Genomic DNA, 6,000 nt, shown 5'->3' with positions numbered 1-6,000 from the left:
CTGCCTGTGTCTCTGCCTCTATGTGTCTCTCATGAATAAATGAATAAAATCTTTATTTTTAAAAAAGATTTTATTTATTTATTCATGACACACAGAGCGACAGAAACACAGGCAGAGGGAGAAGCAGGCTCCATGCAGGGAGCCCGACATGGGACTCGATCCCGAGACCCCGGGGTCACGCCCTGGGCCAAAGGCAGGGCTAAACCGCAGAGCCACCCGGGCTGCCCAAATAAAATCTTTTAAAAAAAGAAATCCATCAAAAAATAAAAAAATAAAAAAATAAAAATAAATAAAAAAAGAAATCCATAACAGGAAAATGTCCAGAAAATCACTAGATATTTGTAAATCAAATAACACACTTCAAAATAACTCATGGATCAAGGAAGAAATCAAAATTGAGGGCAGCCCCGGTGGCACAGCGGTTTAGTGCTGCCTGCAACCCAGGGCGTGATCCTGGAGACCCTGGATCGAGTCCCACGTCAGGCGCTCTGCATGGAGCCTGCTTCTCCCTCTGCCTGTGTCTCTATGAATAAATAAATAAAATAAAAAAAAAAGAAATCAAAATTGGTATCAGAAAACATTTTGAACTGGATAAACTGAAAAGTCAACATACTAGTATTTGTGGGAGACCACTAAAGCAGTACTTGTGGGTAAATTTATAGCATTAAATGCCAATATTAGAAAATAAGAGAGGACTAAGTGAGAAAGGTCTAAAGTCAACTACCTCAGCTTCCACCATAAGAAGCTAGGAAAAGAGGGACACCTGGGTGGTTCAGTGGTTGACTGCCTTCAGCTCAGGGCATGATCTCAGGGTCCTGCAGGGAGCCTGCTTCTCCCTCTGCCTGTGTCTCTGCCTCTCTCTGTGTATCTCTCATGAATAAATAAATAAATCTTTAAAAAAAAGATAATAGAAAAAAGGAAACAATGGAGAAAATTAATGAAAACAAAAGCTGGTTAATTGAGATCAATAAAATAGATAAATATGAAGGCTTATAAGGAAAAAAAGAGAAGACATACCTTACCAATATCAGGAATGAGAGGTGACATCACTACAAGTTCTACAGAAACTGAAAAGGATTAATGAATATTTTTAGGGGCGCCTGAGTGACTCAGTCAGTTAAGCATTTGACTCTTGATCTCAGCTCAGGTCTTGATCTCAGGGTTGTGAGTTCAAGCCCTGTATTGGGCTCCCTACTGAAAAAAAATAGAATATTTTTTCAAACTTATGCCAATAAATCCCACAACTTGGGCAGCGCTGGTGGCTCAGTGGTTTAGCACTGCCTTCAGCTCAGGGCATGATCCCGGAGACCCAGGATCGAGTCCCACGTCGGGCTCCCTGCATGAAGCCTGCTTATCGTTCTGCCTGTGTCTCTGCCTCTTTCTCTCTGTGTCTCTATGAATAAATAAATAAAAGATTTTAAAAATATCCCACAACTTAATCAAAATGTACAAATTCCTTGAAAGATACAAGTTACCAAAGCTCACTCAAGAAGACATAAATAGAGACGCCTGGGTGGCTCAGCAGTTGAGCATCTGCCTTCGGCTCAGGATGTGATCCTGGGTTCTGGGATTCTTGTCCACCATCAGGCTCCCAGCAGGGAGCCTGCTTCTCCCTCTGCCTGTGTCTCTGCCTCTGTCTCTGTGTCTCTCATGAACAAATAAATAAAATCTTTAAAAAACGGATAAAGATATTACAGAAAAATAAAAGACCAATATCCCTTATGAGCAGAAATGCAAAAATTGTAAACACTATTTTAACAAATTTATTCCAACAATATATTAAAAAGATAATACATCACAACCAAGTGGAGTTTATTCCAGCAATGCAGGGTTGCTTTAACATTCAAAAATTAATCAATGTAACTTCCCATACTAACACACAACAAAAGGAAAAAAAAAACATGATCATCTCAATAGATGCAGAAATAGAAATTGATAAAACATGATTTCCCAATAAAATGCTAAGGAAAGAAGGAATAGAAAATAACTTCCTGGGCACTTCGGTGGCTCAGTTGGTTAATCATTTGCCTTTGGCTCAAGTCATGATCCCAGGGTCCTTAGATCAAGCCCCACATTGGGCTCCTTGCTTGGCAGGGAGTCTGCTTCTCCCTCTCCCTCTGCCTGCAGCTCTCCCTGCTTGTGGGCTAGCTCACTCTTGCTGTTAAATCAATCAATCAATCAATCAATCAATCAATCAATCTTTTTTAAAAAAAGAAATAAAATAACTTCCTCAACCTGATGGGGAGCATCTACCCAACAGCTATATGAAAAAGCACTCATTGCCACTCATCATCAGGGAAATGCAAATCAAGACTACAATGAGATATCACCTCACACCCATCAGAATGGCTAAAATCAAAAAACACAAGAAACAAGTGTTGGTGAGGATGTTGAGAAAAAGGGGAACCTTCATGCACTGTTGGTGGTAATGCAAACTGGTGCAGCCACCTTGAAAGACAGTATGGAGGTTCCTCAAAAAATTAACAATAGAACTACTGCAGTATGTAACCACATGTATGGGCTTGAAGACATTTTGCTAAGTGAAATAAGCTGACATGGAAAGATGAATGATTCCACTTTTATGAGATATGTAAAATAGTCAAATTCCCAAAATCAAAAACTGGAATGGTGTTTACCAGAAATTGGAGGGAGGGAGAAACGGGAAGTTACTAATCAATCGACAGGTATAGAGTTTCAGTTAGGTTAAGATGAATACGTTCTAGAGATCTGCTGTACAACACTGTGTCAATAATTATTTATCAGATACTTAAAGAGGATAGATCTCACATTGTGTTCTTACCACAATAAAATTAAAAAAAATAAAATAAAATAAAAGCTCCACAGGGTGCCTGAGCGGCTCATTCAGTTAAGTATCTGTCTTAGGGTCAGGTCATGATCCCTGTGTCCTAGGATGGAGCCCTGAGTCAGGCTCCTTGCTCAGTGGGGAGCCTGCTTCTCCCTCTCCCTCTAATGCTCCCTCCGCTTGTTCTCTCTCTCTCCCAAATAAATAAAATAAAATCTTTTTAAAAGTCATTTTTAAAAATACAAAATAAAAGCTCCTGGGACGCCTGGGTGGCTCAGTGGTTGCGTGTCTGTCTTTGGCTCAGGTCATGATCCTGGGGTCCTGGGATCCAGTGCCGAATCAGGCTCCCTGCAGGGAGCCTGTTTCTACCTCTGCCTTTGTCTCTGCCGCTCCCTCTGTGTCTCTCATGAATAAATAAAATATTTAGGGCAGCCCGGGTGGCTCAGCGGTTTAGCGCCGCCTTCAGTCCAGGGCGTGATCCCGGAGACCTGGGATTGAGTCCCACATCGGGCTCCCTGCATGGAGCCTGCTTCTCCCTCTGCCTGTGTCTCTGCCTCTCTCTCTCTCTATGTGTCTCTCACGAATAAATAAAATCTTATTTTTTCGTGAGACACACACACACACACACACACACACACACACACACAGAATGGCAGAGAGAGAAGCAGGCTCCATGCAGGATGCCCGACGTGGGACTGGATCCTGGGTCTCCAGGACCGTGCCCCGGGCCGAAGGCGGTGCCAAACCACGGAGCCACCTGGGCTGCCAAATAAATAAAATCTTTGAAAAAAAAAATAAAATCTAAAAAAGAAAGAAAGAAAGAAAAATGATATGTGGATTGGCTAAAGTTTTTTTTTAAGATTTTATTTATTTTATTTGGGAGGCACAGAGGGAGGGGGAGAGAATCTCAAGCAGACTCCCTGCTGAGTGGAGAGTCCCACACAGGGCCAATCTCACGACTCCAAGATCATGACCTGAGCTGAAATCAAGAGTTGGTCACTTAACCGACCTAGCCACCCAGGCGCCCCTGGCTAAAGTATTTTTGAAGCCCTCTCTATCTTGCATTAATAGACATGAGAATCTAGTTGTGATTGTGGATGCTGTCCTTAGAGGTGTTGCCCAAGACTTGACCATGAAACAGACCTACCTCTGGCGGTTTTTTCTTTTTCTTCTTCTTCTTCTTTTTTTTTTTTTTTTTTTTGGTGCAGGGGGGGTGTGTATTTCTTAACTGGAACTCATACTATAATTCTCTGAAGGGTTCATTATAATAGAGAGCTGGTCTCTACCCCCAGAATGTCACATTCATAGCCAGGAGATTGCCTGAGAATTTGCATTTCTCCACTGTTTCAAGATGATTCTGATGCTGCTGGTCTGGGCAGCATTTTGAGAATCACTGGTTGATACTACAAAATAATAGAATTCTGTCCCTGGAGTATTGTCTTACCTGACACAAGGGAGCTCTTTGATTCAAGGGATGACCAGAGTCCCTTGAAGGACAGGAAGCTGGGACTTTGTGGAGTTTATAGTTTATGATTAAGATGTGTTGTGCCTCCTTGGTAATAAATGGTTGTTTGATAAATGACAGGTATGTTGGAAAGGGAAAAACCCCTACAGTTAACATTATACTTAATGGCAAAAGACTGAGTGCTTTTTCCCTAAAATCGAGAACAGATATCTATTCTTGCCATTGTTATTTTACATTGTACTAAAGATTCTAGTCAATGCACCAAGGCAAGGAAAAGAAAAACCAAGGTAACCAGATTGGTAAGAAAGACGTGTCTTTATTTGAAAACAATATGAGGGGATCCCCGGGTGGCTCAGCGGTTTAGCGCCACCTTCAGCCCAGGGCGTGATCCTGGAGACCCTGAATCAAGTCCCACGTCAGGCTCCCTGCATGGAGCCTGCTTCTCCCTCTGCCTGTGTCTCTGCCTCTCTCTCTCTCTCTCTCTCTCTCTCTCTGTGTGTGTGTGTGTCTCATGAATAAATAAAGAAAATCTTAAAAAAGAAGAAAACTATGATTATTTAGTAGAAAACCCAATGGGATCTATAAAAAAGCTAATAAAATTAACATTTAGCGAGGTTGTAAGATATAAGACCAATATACAAAATAGCAGTTGTGGGCAGCCCGGTTGCCTCAGTGGTTTAGCACCGCATTCAGCCCAGGGCGTGATCCTGGATCCTGGAGTCCCGGGATGGAGTCCCACATCGGGCTCCCTGCATGGATTCTGCTTCTCCCTCTGCCCGTGTCTCTGCCTGTCTCTCTCTCTGTGTCTTTCATGAATAAATAAATAAAATCTTAAAGCAATTGTATTTCTATACATTAGCAATGAACAATTGGAAATTGAAATTAAATAATAGTACAATAATATCAAGAAATATGAAATACTGGGGCATCTGGTTGGCTCAGTTAGTAGAACATATGACTCTTGATCTCAGAGTCATGAATTCAAGCCCCGTGTTGAGCACAGAGGCTACTTATTTAAAAAAAAAAGAAATATGAAATATTTAGGGATAAATCTGAAAAAGATGTGCAAGACCTATATACCAAAGACTACAAAAACTGCTGAGGGACGCCTGGGTGGCCCAGCGACTGGGCATCTGCCTTTGGCTCAGGGTGTGATCCTGGAGCCCTGGGATCGAGTCCCACATCGGGCTCCCTGCATGGAGCCTGCTTCTCCCTCTACTTGTGTCTCTGCCTCTCTCCCTCTGTGTCTCTCATGAATAATTAAATAAAATCTTAAAAAAAAACTGCTGAGAGAAATTAAGGAAGGCATTTACAAATGAATCTTGTTCATGGGTCAGAAGGTTAAATATTAACATGTTGATTCTTCCCAATTGACCTGTAGATTTGATTCAAATCCAGTAGGCTCTTTTGTTGTAGAAATTGACAAACAGTTTCTGAAATTCATATGGAGGGGCACCTGGGTGGCTCAGTGACAGAATGTTCTGCCTTTGGCTCAGGGCGTGATCCTGGGGTCCTGGGATCAAGTCTTACATCAGGCTTCCTGTGAGAGCCTGCTTCTCCCTCTGCCTATGTCTCTGCCTCTCTCTGTGTGTCTCTCAGGAATAAATGAAATAAAATAAAACAAAATAAAATTCATATGGAAATATAAAAGGCCTAGACTATCCAAAACAACTTTGCAAAAGAACAACAAAGTTGAAAGGCTAACACTACCTGATTTCAAGAATCATTATAA

The sequence above is a fragment of the Canis aureus genome, chromosome X, assembly GCF_053574225.1.
Source record: "Canis aureus isolate CA01 chromosome X, VMU_Caureus_v.1.0, whole genome shotgun sequence".
Lineage (NCBI taxonomy): Eukaryota > Metazoa > Chordata > Mammalia > Carnivora > Canidae > Canis > Canis aureus.
This window is presented reverse-complemented; position numbering follows the sequence as displayed.